The sequence below is a fragment of the Sorex fumeus genome, unplaced genomic scaffold (assembly GCF_029834395.1).
Source record: "Sorex fumeus unplaced genomic scaffold, SorFum_2.1 ptg000143l, whole genome shotgun sequence".
NCBI classification, from domain to species: domain Eukaryota; kingdom Metazoa; phylum Chordata; class Mammalia; order Eulipotyphla; family Soricidae; genus Sorex; species Sorex fumeus.
Window position 1 is genome coordinate 1,886,809 of NW_026606200.1, and position 27,452 is coordinate 1,914,260.

General features: G+C 52.9%; 1 non-coding gene across 1 annotated transcript; it reads right to left on the bottom strand.

Annotated features, from left to right (window-relative positions):
- Positions 1-12,681: 12,681 nt before the first annotated feature.
- TRNAC-GCA (transfer RNA cysteine (anticodon GCA)) lies at positions 12,682-12,753 on the bottom strand. The gene has a single exon. It is a non-coding gene; the product is annotated as a tRNA-Cys (tRNA).
- Positions 12,754-27,452: the final 14,699 nt, after the last annotated feature.

Genomic DNA, 27,452 nt, shown 5'->3' on the forward strand with positions numbered 1-27,452 from the left:
CACCCCGGAGCGCCCCCCTCCTGCAAAGGGCCACTGAGGGTGGAGGGGCGGTGGGGTCCCCAGAGTCCCCGTCCGGTCCCCGCGGGCCTTCCTACGGTGGGAATGCCTGCGGAGGCACCCACAGGGGAGAAGGCGCCAGCCTCCTCGACGCATGCGGACTGCGGATTCTAAGGTGTCCGGGCGGGAAGGGGTGGGGAGACGCCCACGGGGGCCCTACAGGTGCGTTCTGAGAGCCTGGGCAAGTGGCTGCCCCTCCCACCCCCACACGTCCATCTGGGCCGCGTGTCAATGCGCTCATGCGACCGGCCACACGGCTATCCTCACCTGCTCTTTGGAGCCGCAGGTGTGTGGCACTTCCTGGAGACCCCAAGCCACAGGGGACCTGGGTCAGGGAAGTCACGGGCATCAGAGGCGGGATGTGGGTCCGGAGGGAGAGGGCAACGCGGCTGGGGCACGGGAGGCAGAGAGAAGGGGAACCCCCGAAGCCCCGCCACCCTCGCTCTGCCCTGGTGTGGGGCGCACCAGGCCTCGGCTGGGGGGCCCAGCATCGCGCCAAGTTCAATTCTTCCCCAGCCGCTGCAGATTTCCACCGCAACTGGGCCCCGACTCTCCTGGGACTCCCTAGAACGTGGAAATCTTCCACCCCTTGGGGACCGAGTTCCTGGGGGCACTTGTGCGCATTTGCGCGTGCGCCGGAGTGCGGTTCCCAAGGCCAGTCCAGCGAAGCCTGCCCGGGGGCCAACAGCCGAGTCTGTCATGATGTTCACTCTGGGGGGACTCCTGGCCCTGTGCTGGGGGCTGCCGCCGCCTCTGTACATAAGGGACATTGTTAAAGCAGTGTGTCCCCCTCACCCCTCCACGCCCCCGTTGTTGCCTGTCATTGCGGACTCGCAGGAGTGTCCGGGATCTCCGACATCTGTAGCTGGTGTCCACCCCCGCCCCCCCGGAGTTACAGAGAAAGTCCTGGATGGGCTGAGGGCGGGATGCCCGAGGGAGAAGCAGCGAGTTCTCTGGCCTCTGGGGCGCCTGCCGGGGGTGGGGTCGGCCGCTGTGCTTGTGCAAGGAATAAAGACGTGTCCACTCACTGCCGCCAGCCCCTGCCTCCGTGTCTCCTCAGCCCCCATTTTAGTGATTCTCACATGCTTCACCTCACTGTGAGCCCCGCGCCCCCTACGGTCGTTGGAACTGGAGTGAGCCCTGTGCCCAGCGCGAAGGGTCAGCCCTGAGCCCCTCCCAAAGCAGACAGAGACCCCCGTGCGCTGTTCTGCTGCGGGACCTGAGGCCCAGGCCCCCTGGAAGTCTTACACGGCAGCAACCAGGGCAGGGCCACACCCCGCGGTGCCCAGGCCTCCTCCTGGCTCAGGGCTCACTTTTTTTTTTTTTTTAACTTTCTGGGTCACACCTGGCTCTGCACTCAGGAATTAATCCTGGCATTGCTGGGAGGACTTTTATTGGATGCCAACGATTAGAATTCGACGGCGTGCAAGGCAAACGCCCTCCCCACTGTGCTATCACTCCGGCCCTCAGGGCTCTTTCCTGCTGGCTTGGGACGCTGTGAGGCAGCGGGTCCTGCCCAGAGCCCAATTCTCTGCGACTCGTCTTAAGGACCCAAGATAGAGGCGCCGGCCCTCTGCCTGCTGGTCACTGCCAGAAAGATGTGTTTCCTGACGAAGGTTCCAGGCGCATCAGCAGGAGCCGGGCACAGACCTGGTCTGTGGGGACAGGCACCAGTACCCGCTCTCGGCTGTCCTGCCCGACAGGCGCGCCTGGCACGGGACGGTGGCAGGGACCCGGTGCCCAGGAATCCGAGAGGCCTCCAGCCGCCTCGGCCCCTCCCCTCATTCCTGCTCACACAGGGACCCCAATTCTGCAGCCACAGCTCCTCACTGCACCCATAGGCTGCCAGCCACCCCGTGGGAGAGGCGGAGCTGCCCCCCACTTCAGACACTCCCCCTCCCACAGAGTGTGCCTGTGACCCGGCCCTTCCCCAAGCTGCCCCCTGGAGCCACAGTGGACAGACTGGCTCCGGGTCCCTTCCTGCACCCAGCATGGGGGGAGGGAGGGAGCCACGTGGGAAGTCTCCCCATTCCGGCCCTAATCCCGCCCCTCCAGTGACCCTGAGTCTGTGCCGAATGACCCCCCCTCCAGCACAGAGACCAGAGTAAACCCTTAGCACCTCAGGGTGTGGCCGTGCCCCCCACCCCACCCTGGAAAAGAAAGAAATGGGACGACGGAGGAGGGTGAGGAGAGCTTGGGGTCGGGGACGTGCGCCCCATACAAGACCTGGACCCCACATGCCCCCCCCCAGCTCTGCTCGGTGCAGCTCACAGGCCTGACCACTCAGCTGTCCGGCCCAGCTGGCCAAGTGGCTGCAGGGCTGTCCCCTCCCCCACCATTAGCCAACAAACCCAAATCAAGTCAAAAGGTGTCGCTTTTCCTTCCTCCTACCGACCATCTCTTCCTTGACTCAGCGTGGCGTTCACTGGGTGATGATTTAACGTTGCTTTAAGCAAAGACAAATAGAGGCGCTAGCTCACTGCATCCGTTTTTGCTTTTGCTTTTGCTTTTTGGGTCACACCCGGCAAAGCACAGGGGTTCCTCCTGGCTCTGCACTCCGGGATTCCTTCTGGCGGTGCTCAGGGGACCATATGGGATGCTGGGAATCGAACCCGGGTTGGCCGCGTGCAAGGCAAACGCCCTCCCTGCTGTGCTATCCCTCCAACCCCTGCATCCCTTTGCTGGGGACTTGGGTCAGCCGCTCTCGGCCACTCCTGGTGATGGTCGAGGACCCCCCCCCCCCGGCGGTGCTGGGGCTCAGACCTGGGCTCCCACGAGCAAAGCAGGTGCTCAGGGACCCCCGGGCGGCCACCCGGTCCTCGCGTGGGGGTCTCATTCCTCTCTGGACGGCAGGGACAGTTCCAAGTGCAAGCACAAGACCAGGGAAGGCAGCAGCAGCCCGTGGGGTCTGGGCAACTTCAGGGAGAGGCACACAGGGGCTGGGTCTCGGCTGCGGGGATAGGGGCATCCTCGGCTGCAAAGCGCCCCCCAGCCCAGCCCAGCCCCTGCAGTGGCCGCTACCCGGTGGCCCGGGGCTGGTGGGCAGGTGCCCGTCCGCGGGTGGACCGGGAGGAGAGCGCAGGCCGGAGAGATGCGCTTTCCTGCTTCCTGCTCAACACAGGCGTTCGCGGAGGGTCCATTCTGCCCCCGCCCCCATCGCTCAGGAGTGGCCTGGGCGTGGGTCGGGGTCGCGCTCGGCGTGGCCTCGTCTCTCGTGGCGGGCGGGAGCCCGGGGGCGCCCCCTGGTGGCCGCCCGCGCGCTCTGCGCCGCACCTGCGTCTCCAGCCCCGCTGCTCGCCGCGGCCTCTCCGGGCCTCGCAGCCGAGCGCCGCTCGCGGCCAGCATCGCCCCCTGCTGGCGAACGCCGCCCCCTGCGCCGCGCGCCCGCCCGCCCCGGCTGGGCCCACCTGAGCCAAATCGCGGCACAGGTGCCGGCTTCTTCCAAACCACCTGGCACCGCCAGCTGCTCCCGGGGGTGCACCCGCTTTCTTTCCCCCCACCCCCACCCCCAGGCAGCTGCGGCTCCGGTTCAGGCTCTTCTCGGAGCACCCCCACCCCTCCCCGCCCCTGGAATTGGGGGGTTCCAGAATAGAACCAACCCCCTTTCGCAGGGCTCCCGGATGCTGCTTTCCTCTTGGGTCGGGACAAGTTTTGCTTTTTTCTGGTTTTCTGGGCCACACCTGGCAATGCTCAGGAATCACTCCTGGTGGTGCTCGGAGGACCCGATGGCCGGAACTGAACCCAGGCCGGCCCCACGCAAGGCAAATGCCCTCTCTGCTGTGCTATTGCTCCGACCCTCAGGGTTTTAGTCTTTCTTTTCTTTTTTTGCGGTTTTTGGGTCACACCTGGCGATGCACAGGGGTTCCTCCTGGCTCTGCACTCAGGAATCACTCCAGGCGGTGTTCAGGGGACCACTTGGGATGCTGGGAATCGAACCTGAATCAGCTGCGCGCAAGGCAAATGCCCTGCCCCCTGTACAATTGCTCCGGCCCTCAGGGTTTGACTCTTGACGCCCCTTTTGGTTCCCCTGAGCCTTGCCAGGATTGGTCCCTGAGTGCAGAGCCAGGAGTAAAACCTGTTCACCCCAGCTGTGGCCCCCCCAAACCAAAATAAAACAACACCAGGGCACCTGGACTGTGTCACAGTAAGGGGGCCAGGCTGTGGCGCCCCCGCCCTCACACTGAGTGCCCTGACCCCATAGAGTGCCAGGAGTGCTCCCTGCCCCCATACTGAGAGCTGGGAGTGCTCCCTACCCCACACTGAGTGCCGGGAGTGCTCCCTACCCCCACACTGAGTGCCGGGAGTGCTCCCTAACCCCACACTGAGAGCCAGGAGTGCTCCCTACCCTCACAGAGTGCCGGGAGTGCTCCCTACCCCCACACTGAGTGCCGGGAATGCTCCCTAACCCCACACTGGGAGCCAGGAGTGCTCCCTACCCTCACAGAGTGCCGGGAGTGCTCCCTACCCCCACACTGAGTGCCGGGAGTGCTCCCTAACCCCACACTGAGAGCCAGGAGTGCTCCCTACCCTCACAGAGTGCCGGGAGTGCTCCCTACCCCCACACGAGAGCCAGGAGTGCTCCCCGCGTGCAGGAACCTGTGAGCTTCCTGGCCAGGGGAATGCAGTGTGACTCGGCTTCCTGCTCCATCAAAGCCCCCTGCAGCCCCAGCTCCTCACGCTCCACACCCACCTTCTAAGTTCTTGTCCTTCCTTCCTTCCCCTGAGAACCTCCCAGCTGTGTCTTCCTGCCGCTCTGCGTCTTGTGCCCAGCACGAGCTGCCCGGCCGTTCAGCTCTCTGGCTCCCTCAGCCCTGTCCTGGTGCGTGGACCTGGAGTCCCTGTTGCTCCATCCTAACCCGGCCAGTTGATTAAAGAGCCTCATCGTGCAGTGAAATGTCAGGGTTAGGCCCGGCACAGTTCCAAAAGGCTACCCATCACCCTCCCGGAGACCTTGGGGCGGCATTCCACTGCAGATGCCCCAACAGCCCGCTTAGGCCCTAGAGCACTGCCTTTCCTCCCTGTGATGGCCTTTCCTGGACACCTCCCCTCCTTGTGTCCAGCAGGAAAGATTGCTCGCACGTGAGGGCCGTTGCTCCCTGCTTGCCTACTTGTCTTTCCTTTTAAATTTGTTTATTTAATTATTTTTGCTTTTTGGGTCACACCCGGCAAGGCACAGGGATTCCTCCTGGCTCTGCACTCAAGAATTACTCCTGGCGGTGCTCGGGGGACCATATGGGATGCTGGGAATCGAACCTGGGTCAGCCACGTGCAAGGCAAACGCCCTCCCTGCTGTGCTATCACTCCAGCCCCCTCCTTTGTTTTTTTTAAACCAAAGTATTCATTTATTTAAAAAAATTATACATTATAAAATTACATTTATTCCCTTTCCCCCATATAATTCTCAACTGGCGGATTGGAAATTCAGTTCTGATATGGGTCGACAGAGCTATGGCTGGAGTGATAGCACAGCAGTAGGGCGTTTGCCATGCACGCAGTCAACATGGCCGACCCAAGTTCGATTCCTCTGCCCTTCTCGGAGAGCCTGGCAAGCTACCGAGAGTATTTCGCCCACACGGCAGAGCCTGACAAGCTCCCCGTGATGTATTCGATATGCCAAACACAGTAACAAGTGTCACAATGAAGACATTACTGGGCCCACTCGAGCAAATCGATGAACAACGGGAGGACAGTGACAGTGATGGGTCGACAGAACCCACACCGGTTTCAGACCAGCTCCCAACAACAGGGAAACAGGTCGACCAGTTGCCCGGAGCAGCTGGCTTTGCCGACAGTGCAATGCTAAGAGCCCTTGTTTCTGGAAGACAGATTCAACTGCAGGCACTTGATCACAGCTCCTAGAGTCGGGGGACGGGGGGGGGGGGGGGTTCTGTGGGACTGACCGTGAGGCGAAGGCTCCAAAAGAGGTCGTTCTGCGGTGGGGGTGGGGCGTTCAGCTCTGTCAGTCCCGGGAAGTAGGGAGTGGGAGTGACCGTCTAGTATTACCAAAGAGTTTAGAAACCAGGTGTGGGGGGTGATGGGAGGGAACCTGGGGATTCTGGTGCTGGGAAACGTACACTGGTGGAGGGATGGGGGTGGAACACTGTGTAACTGAAATCCAATCAGGAAGAGCTAGCTCACAGTGATTCTATTAAAAAAAGTTAAAAAAAATAATTAAAAAAAAAAAGAACAATTTGAGAAGAGTTTGGAAGCCCAGGGCAAAGCAGGGCATCTTTGCCTGAGGACTTCCCTCCCCAACTCTTCCTTCTTTCCTTCCGCTTTTTCTTTTTCTTTCTTCTTTTTTTTTCTAAATTTTTAGTAGTGAAACACCATTAGGTACAAGTTGTAGACGTACAAATTTTTGTGCTTGGGTTTCAGTTATACAATGATCCAGTACCCATCCCTCTACCAGTGCCTATTCTCCATCATTTACATTTTTTAAATTTTTGTTAGTGAAACACCATGAGCTTTTTCTTTTTAGTTCTGGGTGGTATTTCCTTGCAGAGAATGCCTAGGAAGGGGGAAATCCTACTTCACGTAAGAATTTAACAGGTTCAGAGAAAGCATTGAAAAGGCAAAGAGCCCATGCTCCTTCATGAACAAGGTCATTCGACTTAATTCCTTCCTTTGGGAACAAATTAAAAGCCTATGGCAAACATCTAGCCGAAAGCTTCAGAGAAGTACCTAGCTAGACAGGAAGTACCAGGCAGGAGGCAGCAGACAGGAAGCAGAGATCAAGGTCCCATCAGGCTGCCTCGGTCTGGGCTCTTATCCCCTTGAGGCTTGGAGACTGTGAGTAACAGGTAAGGGCGAGGTGGAACTCCGGGCCCACCGGTGAGACGCCCGGTCGTTCTGCCCAGCACCCTGTGGAACAGGAGTGTGGACGGGAAGAAAACAGCCACTGTCAGAACCTGTGGCTGGTTCTTGTGGCATCCAAGGAGCTGAGTAAGAGTGAGCCTGTATGAAGGCGGCGTGTCTGGGACGGGTCCTCAAAACAGTTCCATCGCGGTCTTCAAACTCATTCTGCAAAATCAAGGATTTTTGCTATTGTTTGGTCTGGGGGCCACACCCGGCGATGCTCAGGACCTACTCCTGGCTCTGTGCTCAGGGCTCAGGGTTCACTCCTGGAGGGGCTCAGGGGACCAAATGTGGATCTGGACCTTGAACTCATCCTGGCTGTGTGCAAGGCAAGTGCTTTACCCACTGTACTATTGCTCCAGCCCAATACAGGGCTTTCCCCCTCTGTAAGTATTTTTGCCTTATTTTATTTGTTTAGATTATTATTATTATTATTTGCTTTTTGGGTCTCACCCGACAATGCACAGGGGTTATTCCTGGCTCATGCACTCAGGAATTACTCTTGGCGGTGCTTGGGGGACCATATGGGATTCTGGGAATCGAACCCGGGTTGGCTGCGTGCAAAGCAAATGCCCTACCTGCTGTGCTGTCGCTCCAGCCCCTTTTGCTTTATTTGAAAATATACTAATGTACAAAGTTACTGACTAGACATAGCGAGTTATCAAACTTTCCTTGTGGTATCTTCTTTTACGTCAAAGTTTGAACATCTCATATTCTTTACATTTGTAACTTTTCCTTTTTAATTTTACTTGTCTTTTGTTATTCCAATCATTTCACATTTATTTTATACCCTTGGAACTTCATAAGATCTGTATATCCTGAAGATATAATGAATATTACACATATTTGACCTCTGGTCTAAGCATTATGTGTTGGCCGTTGGTTCTTTTTCTCTTGAATGGCAGTATGTCCCTTTCCCTTTCTTTTTCATCTAAAAAGAATATATTAAAGTTAATTATGTCGGGTCTGGAGAGATAGCACAGCAGGTAGGGCGTTTGCCTTGCACGCAGCTGACCCAGGTCCGATTTCCAGCATCCCATATTGTCCCCTGAGCACTGCCAGGAGTAACTCCTGAGTCCAGAGTCAGGAGTAACCCCTGTGCATTGCCGGTGTGACCCAAAAAGCAAAAAAATAAAATAAAATAAAATAAAGTTAATTATATCTCATTTTTTAAAAAAGATACCTTTCTCTCAGAGAGATAGTACAGTGGGGAGGGTGCTTGCCTTAAACACGGCCAGGATCCTGTGTGGTCCCCTGGGCATCATCAGGAGTCCAAGAGTAACTCCTGGGCACCACCAGGTATGTCCCCCCCAATAAAAACAAAATGTTTCTTTTCCCCTCTTTGTCCCAATTGTCCACATGGGGTTATAGTATCTTTGGATTAATAGAAATGAATCTGGGGCTGGAGTGATAGCACAGTGGGGAGGGTGTTTGCCTTGCATGTGGCCGACCCGGGTTCAATTCCCAACATCCCATATGGTTCCCTGAGCACTGCCAGGAGTAATTCCTGAGTGCATGAGCCAGGAATAACCCCTGTGCATCGCCGGTGTGACCAAAAAAAAAACAATAAAATGAATCTAACACACACACACACACACACACACACACACACACACACAGAGTTCTGTGTTCTGGTTCCACCAGCAGCCTTCAGTAGAGAGGAGGACTTTTGCATTCTATTTAGGACAGTTCAGGTCCTCATATTTTTCTTTCCTTTTCCCTTTTTTAAAATTTTTTTACTCTAACACCTTGATTTACCAAGTTGTTCATAGTATAGTCGATTCCGGCACTAAATATCCCAGCACTAATCTCACCTCAACTGTGCAATGTGTCCCTTATTATTTACAAATTCTTTTTTTTTTTTTTTTGCTTTTGCTCTGGAGTCACACCCAGCTGTGCTCAGAGCTCACTCCTGGCTCTGCACTCAGGGATCACTCTTGAAGGGATCCAGGGTGCTGGGGATCAAACCTGGTTGATCACGTGCAACCCCAATACTCTCTCCATTGTATGATCGTTCTGGCTCCTGAATTCTTTTTTTTATTTATTTATTATTTTTTTGCTTTTTGGGTCACACCAGCGATGCACAGCGGTTACTCCTGGCTCATGCACTCAGGAATCATTCCTGGCGGTACTTGGGGGACCATACGGGATGCTGGGAATCAAACCCAGGTTGGCCGCGTGCAAGGCAAATGCCCTACCCGCTGTGCTATGGCTCCAGCCCCTGCCCCTGAATTCTTTTTTTTTTTTGCTCATTTTTTTGGGTCACACCCTGCGATGCTCAGGGGTTACTCCTGGCTCTGCGCTCAGGAATTACCCCTGGCGGTGCTCAGGGGATCATATGGGATGCTGGGAATCGAACCTGGGTCGGCCGCGTGCAAGGCAAACGCCCTACCTGCTGTGCTATCACTCCAGCCCCTGTCCCTGAATTCTTAATGATCTGTTTATACTAGCTATATTTTATATTTTCCTAACCTTTGAGTGCATGATTATTATTGGTGGTTTTCGGGGTTGAAAGCAAGTGTTCTACTACTGAGCTACATTCCTTGCTCTAACAGAAAATTTTTGGTTTTTTTTTTTTTTTTTTTGGAGTCACATCAAGGTGATACTTAGGAGTTATTCCTAGTTCTCGACTCAGGGATCACTCTTGGAAGTGCTCAGGGGACCATATGGGATGCTGGAGATTGAACCTGGATCATCCACATGCAAACCAAGCTCTTTACCTGCTGTATTATCTCTCCAGCCCTCTAACATAGAAATTTTAATCTAAAAACGAAGAACCAAGGGCCAGAAAGATAGCTCAGTGGGTTGGGGAGATTCGCACCCATACCTTATGGTTCCCCCTTACTTCCAGGAGCAACTCCTGAGCACAGAGGTGCGAGTAGTCCCTTGGCACCTCTGGATGTGATTCAAAAACTCATAAAAAAAATTCAAGAACCAGGGGGGCTGGAGCAGTAGCACAGCGGGTAGGGCGTTTGCCTTGCATGCGGCTGACCCGGGTTCAATTCCCAGCATCCCATATAGTCCCCTGAGCACCGCCAGGAATTATTCCTGAGTGCAGAGCCAGGAGTGATCCCTGTGCATCACCTGGCGTTACTCCCCCAAAAAAGCAAAAAAAAAAAAAATCCAAGAACCAGAAGGGAAACTCTAAGACCATGTATATGTTCTACCCAATGAAAACATTGAGTCAAAGAAAAGAACCAATGAATTAGAACATTGGGAAGAAAAATGATTCATTGTAAAGCATGGTGAGATAAAAATATGACAAATATATATGTATGTATATATATCGAGAGACAGTAATAAGTACAGATGATGTAGTGGGAGGTATATTTAAAGGAAGACCTTGAAGAAATGATAAGTAGATGTAATATTTGAGGAGGGACTGTTGTTTTACAAGTATTGAAAAACCCCATTCTTACATCAAAAAACGCAATGTATCAAAAACATAATAAACAAAATTAGGCCTATGCCTAGAATTCCTGTAGTAATATTGTTTCCTCCCCATAGTAATATTGAAGAAAACCAGAGATACCAGAAACTTTTCAAAGCAATGCATCAGAATGGCATTATTTTCAGTGAAGGACTTTCATTACTTTCCAACTGTATTCTCAAGAAAGTAAAAAAAAAGCTTGGGAATTGTGTCTATGAAATACTGGAACTGTTAGCACAAAGGTCTGTGCTTCATGAAAAATTCAGCATAAGAGAAGATAAAATAGGGCCTGGATAATAGTACGGTGGGGAGGCACTGGCCTTCCAAGCTATAGGCTCACCTGGGTTTGATTCCAGGCATCTCCTAGGGTCCCCTGAGCACCACCAGGAGTAATTCCTGAGTGCAGAGCCAGGAGTGACCCTGAGCATAGCTGGGTGTAATGTTAACCCACCAAAAAAAAAAAAAATCTCCAGAATTCAGTTAGCATTGCAAGAAAGGAAACTGAAAAGCATTGAAAACAGCTGGAGATAGAAGAAGGAAAAAGAGTCAAAGAAGTATTAAGTTGAGGGCTGAAGCAATAGTACAGTGGGGAGGGTGCTTGCCTGACATGTGGCTGACTTGGGTTCGAATACCGGCATTCTATTTGGTCCCCTGCGCATAGGCAGGAATAATTCCTGAGTGCAGAGCCAGGAGTAACCCCTGATCATCACCTGGTGTGCCCTTCCCCCGCAAATAAAATACATGGTAAGCATATGATGGAATCTGTGTCAACATTTACTGCAGGAGCCAACAGTAAAGTGGTGAAAACAACTTAGCGACCAAGGGTCAGAGCGACAGTACAGCAGGCTGACGCTGCCTTGCATGCAGCCCACCCGAGTTCCATCCCTGGCATATGGTGCTTGAGTCTGCCAGGATTTCTCGGGTGCAGAAGTGACCCCTGAGCACTGTCGAGTGTGGCCTGAAAACAAAAAAGGAAAACAGGAAACAAAAATCAAAGATGGACCGGAGAGATAGCACAGCGGGTAGGGCATTTGCCTTGCATGCGACCGACCAGGGTTCGATTCCCAGCATCCCATAGGGTCCCCTGAGCACTGCCAGGAGTAATTCCTGAGCGCATGAGCCAGGAGTAACCCCTGAGCATCGCCAGGTGTGACCCAAAAAAGCAAAAAAAAAAAAATCAAAGATGCTCGGGGCTGGAGCGATAGTACAGCGGGTAGGGCGTTTGCCTTGCATGTGACTGACCTGGGTGTGATTCCCAACATCCTATATGGTCCCCCAAGCATCATCAGGAGTAATTCCTGAGTGCAGAGCCAGGAGTAACCCCTGAGCATCGCCAGGTGTGACCCAAAAAGAAAAAAAATCGAAGATGTTCATAGAATACTGTGAAGCCCCATGCACACACACACACACAGTCAGCTCATCACACATGGATGACCACCTTGGTTTGTGCCATTGGTCTGTATACTTTGAAAATATTAATTTATTCAAGCCTTGAAACTCCATACGTGAGGCCCAATCACCTGCTCATATTGATTATTATGCCATCTTACTGTCCAAAACGGCACAGGCACCAGCGTTTGAGGCCCTGCAAACGTCTCATGAGACCTAGAACCTTATCATCAAGTTCTGCTGAGACCGAGACCAAGTGAGACCTTGAAAATACAACTCACCAAAACTGCGTCCGGAGAAAGAGCAATGAGGAATAGTCTTCTAAGTTTTGTCTAGTCATTTAAAAACAATTATTGGGGCTGGAGCGATAGCACAGCGGGTAGGGCATTTGCCTTGCATGCAGCCAACCTGGCCGACCCAGGTTCGATTCCCAGCATCCCATATGGTCCCCCGAGCGCCGCCAGGAGTAATTCCTGAGTGCATGAGCCAGGAATAACCCCTGAGCATCGCCAGGTGTGACCCAAAAAGCAAAAAAAAAAAAAAAATTATTTGAGGCCTTTTAGTTAAAAAAAAATCATATAAGACGGTTATCAGATGAGTGGTGGACAAGTATCTTCTCCCAGTCCATGGGCTAGCTCTAATTCTGGTTAGCATTTCCTTTGTGCCACAGAAACTTCTTAATTTAGTGTGGTCCCATTTATTAATCGTTATTTCTGTCTACTTGACCAATGGCACGGAAGCAAAGATGCTTCTAACTTCCATGTCATGTAGAGTTCTGCTTTCTTCAGTAGAACCTATGGATTCCAACCTAGTACCAAGGTCTTTAATTCATTTTGATTTGACTTTTGTGCATGGTGTTAGAGAGAGGTCTGTGTTCATTTGCACGTGGCTGACCAGTTGTGAAGTAGGATTTTATCAATCCTGTTTAAGGAGGAAAAGAAGGTCCTTAAAGGGGGCACCCGGATTTGAACCAGGGACCTCTTGATCTGCAGTCAAATGCTCTACCCCTGAGCTATACCCCCTTCTAGTAAAATGCTTGTGTGATGAGTACTTTATACTGCACTCACTCCCAGACCACACTGACTCAGCACACAGCCACTGCTCACGGCCATGGTCAGTGCTGTCTTAGGCTTAGTGACCCTCCCTTTCCAAACAGGCACCAGCACCTCTGGGTTTGGAAGGTCAATGAAAACCCCCTTGAGATAGCAACGTCAGTGCCTGACTTGGAGTATAGATGGAAGACAAGGATGCTAACATTTGTGTTACATAATTTGTCATTCAAGGTCACTTTTTTTTTAATAACAGGAACACTTTGTTTGTTTTTGCCTTTTTGGGTCACACCTGGCAATGCACAGGGGTCACTCCTGGCTCTGCACTCAGGAATTACTCCTGGCGGTGCTCAGGGGACCATATGAGATGCTAGGAATTGAACCCGGGTTGGCCGCGTGCAAGGCAAACGCCCTACCCGCTGTGCTATTGCTCCAGCCCCCTTGAGGTCACTTTTAAGTAACCCACAGTAGGACCAAGATGACCTCTGCCAGATCTCTTCAGATTCTCCATCCGTCTAGGGCATGTGTACACTTCCTTCTGAGTGGCCTTGTCCACAGTGTCCCCGTGTGTCTGCCTGGCACCCCAGGGTGTCCTGAGGAACACCAGCTCCTTGAGCTCTGTGGGCAGCGTTTGTTAATTCCTCAAACCTGACTCATGGCTCTAATTGGCAGCTGGTGCTCCAGCCATCACACCCAGGCTCCAAATAGGAAGCAGCTGTGAAGGTGAAAGAAGACAGTTCACGTGTTTATCCTTTTCTGTTTTCTTTTCTCTTATTTTTAGTGCTAGGAACTGAGCCCGGGGCCTCAGACATGCCAAGCACAGTGCTCAGAGAGACGCTTGGCTTCCTTCAATCCTCACATCTCTCCTTCGTCGCGCCTTGGCAGAGAGAGGCCAGGGGATGTGGTCTTTAGTGGGGCCCAGAACTGTTCAGTATATAATTGGGGTTCTCTCGCTAAGGGAAGGGGGCATTCCAGGGCAGCTGAGCGTTGAGTCCACTCCCCAAATACACACACGCACACACACAACTCTCATGCACACACACACGCACACACGAGAGTTCTGTTACTGGCTGTAACAGGAGGGGAACAGGCCATGTCTCGGCCCTGGTGCCCAGAGCTCCAGAACCCAGGCATCCTGCAAATGTGGCTGCGTCTGGGTCCCAGGCAGGTCTGGGGGTCCCAGAGGCCACCATCGAGCTCCCTCGGTCAGCACAGGACCCCTCCCACTTCTCGTTGCTGCCCCAGAAACAGAACTCAGAGCTCAGTGCAGCTTCTCTCACCCACTCGGGGTGTGTGTGTGTGTGTGTGTGTGTGTGTGTATGTCAGGTTTTGGGGGGGGTCACATCCCACTGTTCCCAGGGCTGTTTCAGGACTGACCCCTGGCATTGCCCGAGGGCCACATGCTGCAACAAGCTGCCTTAACCCCCGTCCCGTTCCTCCGCCTGGGTGTGAGGGGAGGTCACTGCCCCTCCCCCACCCCCAGGTCTTGCTGTTAGGATGGTGAGACCCACAGGACACCACCCGGCACGGCACCCTGACCGAGAGCCCAGGGGAGTCGGTGTGTGGGGACCTCGTGCCCCACCCGTCCCCCTCTGCTCCCTCACCCCTGCCCCCCGCTGAGCCCGTTCTTCCTCTCGCTGTGGAGCTACCTGATTTATACTTGCTCCAGGCACGGGTCGGATTTTTACTGTGTCTTTCACTGTCAGCTGCCTAACATCCTTTTTTTTTAGGCCTGCTTGGTATAAACAAATCAAACCAGACGGTGCTAATGAGGCCCCAGGGAGCAGAGGGTGACAAGGACCCTCTTAGTCGACACCACCCGCTGAAACCAATTCCACAGCTGGACCTACTTGAGAACCAGGATGCACATTCCCAGGATGTACAGGTGTGAAAGGTTGAGCTGCCCGCCTGAGGGGCAACTGGATTTGAACCAGGGTCTTCTTTTTTTTTTAATTAATTTATTTATTACTAGTGAAACACCATGAGGTACAGTTGTAGACTTACAAATTTTTGTGCTTGGGTTTCAATTATACAATGATCAAATACCCATCCCTCCACCAGTGCCCATTTCCCACCACCACAGATCCCAGTATCCCTCCCACCCTCCATCCCCCCCATCCCACCCTGCCTCTGTGGCAGGGCATTCCCCTCTGTTCTCTCTCTCCTTTGGGGTGCTGTGGTTTGCAAAAGAGGCATTGAGTGGCATTCATGTTTGGTCTATGGTCTACTTTCAGCATGCTTCTCCCATCCTGGGAGGATCCTCCCAACACCCTTTATGTGGTGCTCCCTTCTCTATCTAAGCTGCCTTTTCCCCTAGCACATGTCGCTGGCCTCCAAGCCATGGAGCAAAATTCAAACCAGGGACTTCTTGATCTGCAGTCAAACGCACTGCCGCTGAGCTATGGGCCCAGAAACCTCACGCACTGTCATAAGGACATTTAATAGCCGCCTCTGCTCTGGGCTGCGTCTCAGTGCCCGAGCACCCCCTTCCCCGGGCACCCCCCATCCCCCATGGGTCAGGATTCTTCAAGGGGACACAGGATAGACTCAAGCGTCGCCTTCCTGTCCAAGATGATTTTCTCCTGCCCCTTTTCTTTGTCTCCACCAAGGCCTGGGCCCTACTGGAGCTTCCTGGGGGGCTTTGGCCAATTCCGAGGAGCCCCCCCCCCCCAGAAAAGACAGCGGAGTCCCCTCTTGGCCATCATCGGCTGTGGGCCTGGCCTGGGTGCTGGACACTGTGCTGCAGGAATGTCCCTAACGGGAGGGGGGGGCGGCCCCGCATGGTGCCCTGAGGCCGGGGTGGGCTGGTCCTGCGGGGTGGGGGGGTGGGGGGCGAGAGGGTCTCCTGTGGATTCCTCAGCCACCCCAGCGCCCTTCTGTGTCCAGGGGTTCTCTGCTGGACACTCCCATAAGTTCACAGGCCCGTTAGCAGGACCCCAACGGGCCCGGCCATGCAGAGGAGGTGCAGTCGGGTGGCCGGACTTAATCAAGCATAGGACTGGAGCGATAGTACAGCAGGGAGGGCATTTGTCCTGCATCTGGCCAACTTGGGTTCGATTCCCAGCACCCCATAGGGTCCCCCGAGCACCGCCAGGAGTAATTCCTGAGTGCACGAACCAGGAGTAACCCCTGTGCAATGCCGGGTGTGACCCAAAAATCACTGTCACTGTCCTCCCATTGTTCATCGATTTGCTCGAGCTGGCCCAGTAACATCTCCATTGTGAGACTTGTTGTGACTGTGTTTGGCATATCGAATATGCCACGGGGAGCTTGCCAGGCTTTGCTGTGCAGGTGAGATACTCTTGGTAGCTTGCCGGGCTCTCTGAGAGGGGTGGAGGAATCGAAACTGGGTTGGCCAAAAGGCAAACAAACAAACAAACAAACAACAACAACAAAAAATCCCACATTTATTTGAACAGAGGGCGGGCACTTGCCCTGCATACAATCAACCTGGCTTCAAGCCGAGACATCACCCATGCTCCCGGTAGCCCCTCTGGGAGAGAGTCCTGAGCACCAGGGGGGTTGGCCCCCAACCCAAACAAACCCACATCTAGTTGGGTATCTACAGAGATAGTACGGTGGATCTTGCACACGGTCTGCCCTGGTCCCAACCAGGTGTGAGCCCTGACCAGACCACCCCAGGTGGAACCCTGACCCCTACCCCTAAAACCCTTTTTTTTTTTTTTGCTTTCTGGGTCATACCCAGTGATACTCAGGGGTTCCTCCTGGCTCTGCACTCAGAAATCACTTGGGGGACCATATGGGATGCTGGGAATCGAACCTGGGTTGGTTGTGTGCAAGGTAAATGCCCTCCCCACTGGGCTATCGCTCCAGCCCCTAAAAACCTATTTTTGAAACTAAGTCAAGGGTGTTGGCGAGCTGCTTGTCTTGCTGAGGGCCTGCAGGCAGCTCTCGGACGGATGTCCCCTGGTCCCCTTCTCCACGGCCCTTCCTAACGGGAGACCACCGGTGTGTCACCCCAGCACAGCTCTGCAGCAACTTTAACCCCACGTTCACGGGTTCCTCACTGAGGGCTAGCAGCAGACGTGAGGAAGGTTCCAGAAACCCTGCCCGGGCCCACCCCCACTGCAGTGACGTCCGTCGGTTGTGAGGCTCTCAGGCATGCGGACAGACCCCTGGGACCTGACCTGGCCCTCAAGACGGCCCTCATCAGCCACCCCGGACTGCGCTGGACGCTGGGCAGGTTACCCTGGGGACCGGCTGCCCGGGGAAGGTTGCCTGGTGAGGGTGAATCAGAACAAAAGGAACTGCACGCCCTGGAGAATAACTCTGGGCCCTGCTGCAAATTAGCGCTGCCTCGAGTCCTGTCTGGCTGTCTGGAGCCTCCCACCACATCCCCACTGCCCCCAGGAGCCATCTGGGGCGGTCACCCTCCCTCCCCCCGCACATACCTCCTCTGCCTGCTCCTGGTGACCCTGCATTCTGGGTCGCTGAGCAAGTCTCGGCCCGCACACTGAGGCAAAGGATCACAGTATTCTTCTTTTTTTTAATTTTATTGAATCACTGTGAGATAGTTACAAGCTTTCATGTTTGGGTTATAATCACACAATGGCCAAACACCCACCCCTCCACCAGTGCACGTTCCCCACCACCAATATCCCCGGTATACCCCCCCTTTCCCACCCTCCCCCTGCCTCCATCGCAGACATGATTCCCCATAATCTCTCTCTACTTTTGGGCATTATGGTTTGCAATACAGACCCTGAGAGGTCATCATGTTCGGTCCTTTATCTACTTTCTGCACACATCTCCCATCCCAACCGATTCCTCCAGCCTCTTTTTCTTAGTGATCCCTCCTCTATTCCAGCTGCCTTCTCCACTTTGCTCACGAGGCAGGCTATGAGCCATGGAGCAATCTTCTTCTCCTGTGTATCTACTATTCCTAGGTGTCAGCCTCATGTTTACGATCACGACCGTCCTGTTGTTCATCGATTGCCTCGAGCAGGCCCCAGTAACGTCTCCCTCCTTCGTCCTAGCCCTGAGATTTTTTAAAAAGTGCCATATTCATTGTTACTGGTATTTGGCATATTGAGTACAGCACGGGAAGTTTGCCAGACTCTGCCGTGTGGGCAGGTTACATTCGGTAGCCTGCCAGGTTGTCCTCATGTTATGTTGTTTTATACTCCACAAATGAGTGCAGTTCTTCTATGTCTGTCTATGTCTGTCCCTCTCTTTCTGACACATTTCACTTAGCATGATACTCTCCATGTCTATCCACTTCTTCAACCAAACAACATGACCTTGCATTTGTCCCCTCGGCTTGTGGGGGAGGGGGGGAATGCAAGGCCGTCATACCCGAGAGCAGCTATGGGTGTTCCAGGCGAACGCCAGGAGAAACTCCGCCAGCTCCTGCCCGCTGACCGCAGGACCCAGGTGATGCCGGTCTGAGCCCATCTTCTAGATGGTTCTGTTTTTTTTTTCTTTTTGGGTCCACCCAGCGGTGCTCAGGGGTTACTCCTGGCTCTGCGCTCAGGAATTACCCCTGGCGTTGCTCAGGGGACCATATGGGATGCTGGGAATCGAACCCGGGTCGGCCGCGTGCAAGGCAAACTCCCTACCCACTGTGCTATTGCTCTAGCCGCCCCCCCCATGGTTCTGTGTGAAGAGGTCTCAGCGACGCCACTCCTTTGCCTCACTCCTGCCTGTGCCCCTTGGTCCCCACCCCCTACTGCAGACTCTCTGTCACCATCCCCATGAAGGAGGCACCGAGGACCCTCTGCAGATTACTCGGGGCTGGGGGGCTCCCGGACTCACCGGGCCTGGGTTGTGACTCACTGAGCTGAGCCAGAAGCCCCTCCCTGACCAAATGGGTAAGGCACTCCCTGGGGTCCCCGCCACTGTCCCCACGCCCCGGTCAGTCCTTCTGCCATCAGGAGCCCTGGTTGGTTCTGTGAGGCTCTGCTCGCTGGGTCTCTCCATGCCCCTCGGTTAAGTTGCCTTTGGAAATGTGGATCTAGGAGGCTGCAGTGATAGCACAGTGGGTAGGGCGTTTGCCTTGCACGCAGCCGACCCGGGTTCGATTCCCAGGATCCCATAGGGTCCCCTGAGCACCGCTAGGAGTAACTCCTAAGTGCAGAGCCAGGAGGAACCCCTGTGCATCGCCAGGTATGACCCAAAAAGCAAAAAAAAAAAAAAAAAAAGAAAATGTGGATCTAATGCTTGTTTTTCCCTATTCAAAGTTTGAGTTAGTTTGAGAGGGAGAGAGAGAGAGAGAGAGAGAGAGAGATAAAGTACCGGGTACAGAGGTGGGGGGATGGGAGGGAAACTGGGGTTGTTGTTGGTGGGAATGTTCACTGGTGAAGGGACTGGTGTTGGAACACTATATGACTGAAACCCAACCATGTAAATAGGTATCTCACTGTGATTCAACAAAATAAAAATGTCACTGTCACTGTCCTCCCGTTGCTCATCGATTTGCTCGAGCGGGCCCAGTAACGACTCCATTGGAGACTTTGTTGTTACTGTGTCTGGCATATCGAATACGTCACGGGGAGCTTGCCAGGCTTTGTTGTGCGGGCGAAATACTCTCGGTGGCTTACCGGGCTCTCCGAGAGGGGCGGAGGCATCGAACTCGGGTCGGCCGGGTCGGCCGCGTGAAAGTCAAACACCCTACTTGCTGTGCTATAGTAATAATAAAAAGAAATTGTGGATCTACTTCCTCAGCACCCGGGGGCCCAGGGAAGGACCGCGTCACCTCATCCTCAGGACCTGCTCCGACATCCTGGCTGGTGCTTGTCAGGGCAAAGCCAAAGTCAAAGACAAAGTGAAGCAGTTGAGGTCAAAGGGGAGGGTCTTGGGGCTGGAGCGATAGCACAGCGGGGAGGGCGTTTGCCTTGCACGCAGCCAACCCGGGTTCAATTCCCAGCATCCCATATGGTCCCCCCGAGCACCGCCAGGCATGATTCCCGAGTGCATGAGCCAGGAATAACCCCTGTGCATTGCCGGGTGTGACTCAAAAAGCAAAAAAACAAAAAAAAAAGGGGGGGAGGGTCTCCCTTTCACGGTGCATAAAAGTATATATACCCATAAGGAGTTTGAAAGCAACTGATTTTGTTTTCTGGGACACACATGGCTAATACTCAGGGTTTACTCCTAGCTCTGTGCTCAGGAATCACTCCTGGTGGGCTCAAGAGATCATGCGGGTGCTGGAGATTGAGCCTGGGTTGGTCACATGAAGGCAAATGCCCTATCCACTATATATCTCTGTGATCCCTTTTTAATTTTTTATTTTATTTATTTGTTTATTTTTGCTTTATGGATCCCTTTTCAATTAATTTTTTTTACTTTTAATTTTTACCCTTAAAATTTTTAAAAATGTATTTATTTTATTTTATTTTTTTCCCCCTGCTATTTTTGGGTCACACTCAGCGATGCACAGGGGTCACTCCTGGCTCTGCACTCAGGAATTACTCCTGGCGGTGCTCAGGCGACCATATGAGATGCTGGGAATTAAACCTGGGTCGGCAGCATGTAAGGCAAACGCCCTACCTGCTGTACTATTGCTCCAGTCCCCCTTTAAAATTTTTAAATTAAAAAATGTATTAACTATCAAGGACCGTGGTTTACATAGTTATTTGTAATTGACTTTCAGGCATATAACGTTCCAGCACCCATCCCGCCAAAGTGTTCCCTTCCCTCCACCAATGTCTTCACAGAAAAGTGGCCACACGGTCCTCATAGCAGGGATCTCCCAGTGTTGGTGGACGAGGCCCCCACATCAGACGGTGCAGAGGAAGGATCAGGAAGCGAAATCCACCTAATTGCTGGTTACGGGAAATGCGCCTAAATTCCCAGGATAAACCCAGACTCAGAGTGAAGGGATGGAAAACAGTCATAAAAGCCAATGGTAAGGGCTGGAGCCATAGCACAGCGGGGAGGGCGTTTGCCTTGCATGCTGCCGACCTGGGTTCGATTCCCAGCATCCCATATATATAGTTCACCGAGCACCGCCAGGAGTTATTCCTGAGTACAAAGCCAGGAGTAACCCCTGTGCATCGCTCGGTGTGACCCCCAAAAAAGCCAATAGTAGGAAAAAAAAACGGGGAGGGGAGCAGTCCTAGTGATATCGGGCCACACACAGTGATTTTATTTCACCTGTTCTTGCGCTTTGGTCTCTGCCTCAGTCTGCCCAGCCGAGAGACCCGTGACTCCCCTGCCAGGCTGACACCTGGGATCAGTACAAGAAGAGGCCAGAGAATAGGACAGCGCGGGGCCGGGCGATAGTCCAGTGGGGAGGGCGCCGGCCTTGCATGCAGCAGACCTGGGTTCAATCCCCGGCATCCCCTATGGTCCCCTGAGCACTTCCAGGAGTGATTTCTGAGTGCAGAGCCACGAGAAACCCTGAACACTGCCAGGTGTGGCCCCAGAACAGCAAGTACAGTGGGTCCCGCCCAATCTGGTCCTTGGCAACGTGGCGGAAGTGTCACTGGCACTGTTCATGGTGCTGATGTAACCACAGGTGCGCCCCAACCTTCACCCAACCCCGTACTGCTAAAGTGCAGTTCCCCTCGCCAGTTTGTGTGGGTCCGTAGATAAGACAGGGTGATCAGAGAAGCACCCTGAGGGGCTTTCCTGTCCCTCCAGCTCACTGGCCTCCCCAGCCCCGTCGCCCAGAAAGCTCTTCCTCCACCCTCCTCACATCTCTCGTCTGATTGGTTGAGAGTTGAGGATCCCAGAGACACTCTGTACCTGGGCAGCTCACAGCACTCACCGTGCCAGAAAATTCTAGAAACCAGTGGGGCTCCCTTGCTTCCAAGTTGTCCATCACCCAAGTGACTGGTGCCCTAGGAGTAGATAATGTGCTAGAGTTGGAAGATTTAGTACAGATATTCCCCAAAGGCTCATATTCTCCTCCCCCTGGCCCCCCCCATCATTGATAATGGTGGTATTGATTTCACGATCACAATCATCCTGTTGTTTGTCGATTGCCTTGAGCAGGCACCAGTAAAGTCTCCTTCGTCCTAGCCCTGAGATTATAAAAAGTGCCACATTCAAGGCTCTTTCAGGGTGAGGAGAATGAGACCCATCATTGTTACTGGTGTATGGCATATTGGGTACGCCACGGAGAGTTTGCCAGACTCTGCCGTGTGGGCAGGCTACACTCGGTAGCCTGCCAGGTTGTCAAAGCAAGAATGAGATAATAAGATTTCGCGCGGCCACAAATGCAGCCGCACACTTCTGGAAGCAAGGTTTTACAGTCTCTGGGTCTTGGCCATTGATGGGATTACACAGTGCTGGGCGGGGGTGGGGCAGTTGGTGGGTGTGACCCCCACCTACTGGAAGATGGAGGATCTGGGTGGAGGATGCTCAGCCCCAATCCGAGCAGGCTTGGAGATCTCAGCTCTGGGACCTGCATGCCTTTGTTCCTCTGCCGGTACCTTCATGCATGTGGAGAGTGGTCTCAGCATGATTGTGGCTGGTTCTGGAGGTCTTCGGGGCTCTGCCGGGGCTCTGCTCGGGGCGGGGAGGAAAACTCAAATATTGATTTCACACCGAAAGGATAATGTGTTGTGTGTTGTTTTGTTTTGTTTTGTTTTGTTTTTCTTTTTGGGTCATACCCGGCAAGGCATAGGGTTTACTCCTAGCTCTGCACTCAGGAATTACTCCTGGCAGTGGGCAGGGGACCATATGGGATGCTGGGAATGAACCCAGGTCGACCTTGTGCAAGGCAAATGCCCTCCCCACTGTGCTATCGCTCCAGCCCTGAAAGAATTTACTTGACACAGTGGGTTGCAAATAGGGAAATGATTGCACTGACTTCTTTGGACTATATATATTTTTGTCTGTCTGTTTGTTTGGGGGTCACACTCAGTGATGTTCAGGAGTTACTCCTGGCCCTGCAATCAGGAATTACTCCTGGCAGTGCTTGGGGGACCATATGGGATGCCAGGAATTGAACCTGGGTCAGCTGTGTATAAGGCCAGTGCCCTACCCTCTGTACTGTTGTTCCAGCCCTCTTTGGACGTATATATATATATATATATATATATATATATATTTCCCTTTTTGGGTCACTCCCAGTGATGCTCAGGGCTTACTCCTGGCTCTGCACTCAGGAATTACTCCTGGCGGTGCTCTGGGGACCATACGGGATGCTGGGATTCGAACCCGGGTAGGCTGTGTGCAAGGCAAATGCCCTACCCACTGTGCTATCGCTCCAGCCCCTGGACGTATATTTTTATGAAGTTTTATGAAGCTGTAGTGGGCCTCTCGCAGCACATGGAGAAGAGCACCAGCACCCAGCCCGCGGCTTGGCCCCTGAGAGCTCTGGCAGCTCACTCTTGCAACTCTTTTTGTTGAAAGCAAATTCCAGAGAGGGTTTGATTTGTAAATTATTTACCATCTAGCTCAGAAACACAAGGAGTCGCTTCTAGGTATAACAAGGGCACCTTTACTGCCTTGAATAACCAGTGTCTGTTTGTGTATCTGGGAAGGTCGGGCCACACCCAGCGGGCTCAGGGCCCAGTCCTGGTTCTGGACTCCTCAACTTCCTTTTGCACGCCCACACCTTCCATCGGGAGTTTCCCTCATGTCCCTCGCCTACCCCCCACCAGGACTGTGATTTTTTAAAAACATTTACTTACTATCTTATTTTTATTTTATTTTATTTTGCTTTTTGGGTCACACCCAGCAATGCTCAGGGGTTACTCCTGGTTCATGCACTCAGGAATTACTCCTGGCGGTGCTCAGGAGACCATATGGGATGCTGGGAATTGAACCCAGGTCGGGCCGCATGCAAGGCAAACGCCCTACACACTGTGCTATCACTCTAGCCCCTTATTTTTATTTTAATGAGTCGCCGTGAGATACAGTCACAGACTTACAAACTTTCCTGATTGCATTTCAGTCAAACAATGTTCAAGCACCCATCCCTCCACCAGTGCCCATTCTCCACCATCAGTGTTCCCAGTATCCCTCCCACCATCCCCCATCCCCCCTCCCTGCCTCTGTGGCAGACATATTCCCTCTTACTCTCTCTCTCCTCCTGGGCATCACAGTTTGCAATACAGGTACTAAGCGGCCATCGTGTTTGGTCCATAGTTTACCTTCAGCACACATCTACTATCTGGAGGGAGCCTTCCAACTTATGTAGGCAGGTAGACAGGGAAAGGCCCTGGGCAATGAAATTTAGGTCAAAACAAAACTTCTGGGAGGAAAATCCTAAGGCTGATCCACCCTGTGGCTATGGAAACCAGAGGCCTGATAAGACCTTCAGCAGCCAACCCTGAGGAGATTGGACCCCTCCTCATGAAGTTTCTCACACCCTCGGACCTCCCCCCTTTTTATGTTTTTTTTTTTGCTTTTTGGGTCACACCCGGCAATGCTCAGGAGTTACTCCTGGCTCTGCACTCAGGAATTACTCCTGGCGGTGCTCGGGGGACCATATGGGATGCTGGGAATCGAAACCCGGGTCGGCCACGTGCAAGGCAAACGCCTACCCACTGTGCTATTGCTCCAGCCCCCGGACCTCCCCCTTAAGCTGATTAAAATGTGATCCATCCCAGAGAAGACTCAAGAACTTCCGGATCAAAACAACCCTCAAAGAGCCTATAAAAGCCACCTTGAACAAAAGAAGGGCGCACATATGCTGCCCGAGCCCATGTGCTGCTTGCACCCGTGTGGCCAAGTACATGCCGTGCTCCAGCACATGTGTCGCCCGCATCTCCCCTCTTGAGATGTGTCCTTTCATGCTTTCCTGTCTAACGCTGGGATGTGTGTAGGGGCTCTTTCCGCCCTTGGAGAAGCCCGAGTTCTCTCTTTTTTTTTTCTTTTTGGGTCACACCCAGCAATGCTCAGGGGTTACTCCTGGCTCTGCACTCAGGAATTACTCCTGGCGGTGCTCAGGGGACCATATGGGATGCCGGGGATCGAACCCGGGTTGGCCGCGTGCAAGGCAAACGCTCTCTCTTACTCTCCACTCTCTCCCACTTTTCTCTTCCTCCTTTCCTTCAAACCCTCCAAATAAAGTCTGTTTTACTTCACTGCTTTTCTACTCCTGAAATTCTTTTCTGCGAGGCGAGACAAGAACCCAGACACCCTGGGTCCTGGTTGGCAGAGTCAGATCGGGAGAAAGCAACCATCATTCTCTCCCCCCAACTCACATGAGCCACCCGTGAGGTCCACCGACATCACAACTATCATTGACTTAGTGATCCCTTCTCCATCCCAAATACCTTTTCACCCAGTGCATGAGGTCGGCTTCCAAGTCATGGGGCAATCCTCACGAAACTTGATTAAAAGTGGATGGTCAGGGGCTGGAGTGATAGCACAGTGGGTAGGGCGTTTTCCTTGCACACAACCGACCCGGGTTCGATTTCCAGCATCCCATATGGTCCCCTGAGCACCGCCAGGAGTAATTCCTGAGTGCAGAGCCAGGAGTAACCCCTGTGCAATGCCCGGGTGTGACCCGCCCCCCCCCCCAAAAAAAAAGCAAAAAAAAAGTGGATGGTCAGAACATGATTGCCCCTCAATTCCTCTTTTGCAAGCCACAGCACCCAAAAGGAGAGAAAATAAAAGGGCACAGACGCAGGGTGGGATGGGGGGATGGGAGGTGGGAGGGATACTGGGATTAGTGGTGGTGGAAAATGGGCACTGGTGGAGGGATGGGTACTTGGTCATTGTATGACTGAAACCCAAGCACAAAAATTTGGAAGTCTACAACTGTACCTCGTGGTGTTTCACTAATAAAAATTAATTTTAAAAAAGGATTAAATAATCAAATATATTTAAAAAAAGAATTAAGGGGCTGGAGCAATAGCACAGCGGGTAGGGCGTTTGCCTTGCACGTGGCCGACCCGGGTTCGATTCCCAGCATCCCATATGGTCCCCTGAGCACCGCCAGGGGTAGTTCCTGAGTGCAGAGCCAGGAGTAACCCCTGAGCATTGCCAGGTATGACCCAAAAAGAAAATAAATAAATAAATAAAAGCCATTAATTTTTTTTTCTTTTTGGGTCACACCCAGCAATGCATAGGAGTTACTCCTGGCTCTGCACTCAGGAATTACGCCTGGCGGTGCCCAGGGGACCATACGGGATGCTGGGAATTGAACCCGGGTCGGCGCATACAAGGCAAACACCCGACCCGCTGTGCTATTGCTCCAGCCCCCTAAAAATTTTTTTTAAAAAGTTATTTATTTTGTTCTTGAGATCACACCCAGCTGTGCTCAGGGATTCATCAGGGGTCACTCCCAGCACAACTCGGGGATTGTCTGAGGCTGGCAATTAACCCCGGGCATCTTGAACTGTGAAGCATGTGCTCAGCCCGCTGAATTATCTCTCTGGTCCCATAGGACACTTGGGTGAAAAACAAAAAATCTGTAGTCCCGTCACTCAATGTCTGGATCGCACCCCGCCCCTCTTCCCGGCCTCTGCTTTCACACACCCTCCCAGGCAGGCCCCTGGCACTGCACGGCGAGACTCAGCATGGAATTCTCTCCTGAGGACAGCAAACGCTCCCAACACCTGCAGAGCCCGCGGGCCGGTGCCACATTCAATCCCTCTCTGACGGCGGCCAGCTCCGTTTCAACTTCCTTGATGTTTCAAATAACACTTCCGAGCACTTGGCCATCCTGAGCCAATGCGTGTTCAATATTTCATTTGTCAAGGATGGAGTCAAAGAAATAAAATTACCACTCGGTCAAATGGAATCAATGGTTTTATTTTTTATTTGTTTATTGGCCCTACAGTGCTCATGGGCTACTTCAGGCTCTGTGTTCAAGAGGAACACAATGGCTGGTGGTGCTCAGAGGACCATGCATGGTACCAGAGATTTGACTTGGGTCTGCCCCATCTGTGAAGCTAGCCCCTTAAGCCCTGCACTCTTCGTCTGGTCCTGGGCAATTTTTTGTCTCAAGCCATCTCGTATTTAATTTATTTATTTATTTTGCTTTTTGGGTCACATCCGGCGATGCACAGGGGTTATTCCTGGCTCATGCACTCAGGAATTACTCCTGGCGGTGCTCAGGGGACCATATGGGATGCTGGGAATCGAACCCGGGTCGGCTGTGTGCAAGGCAAACACCCTACCTGCTGTGCTATCGCTCCAGCCCCCATCTCTTATTTTATAATAAAAGATTGTCTTAAACCTGAAAGCTTTGTAACCTTTCCCACAGTGATTCAATAAATAAATAAAAAAAAATAAATAAAAGATTGTCTTAATTTACAGTGCTAATATCATCATTACTATTTTGTTTCTAATTTGATGGGGGGGGGAATGTCATATTGTTTGAGTTTGCATTGCTTTGGTTTAACTGAGATTTACTCTGATTTACAGGAATTCGGCACATCTTTATGATCTTGATGTTTTATGTGCTTCCTTTACAATGTTAAGAACATTAATTTGGGGGCCAGAGAGATGGTGCAGTGGGTAGGGCACTTGCCCTTGCACGTGGCTGACCTGGGTTTGATCCCTGGCACTTGCTTGGTCCTTAGGTCGGTCATTGTTCGTCTGGCCACCTGGTCCCTGCATTGCAGGGTTGGATGAACAGCAGATGGGCCGTCGGGCTGTCTCTGAGGGTGATGTGGGCTGTGTTCTTCTCTAGTACAGTGACACTTTCTCACCAGCAGGAGGAAGGCAGGCTCAGGTGGAAGGGGCTTCGGGGTGTGGGGATGGAGGCCTGGGCTGGAAAATTGGACACAAGGCCGAGGAGGGGA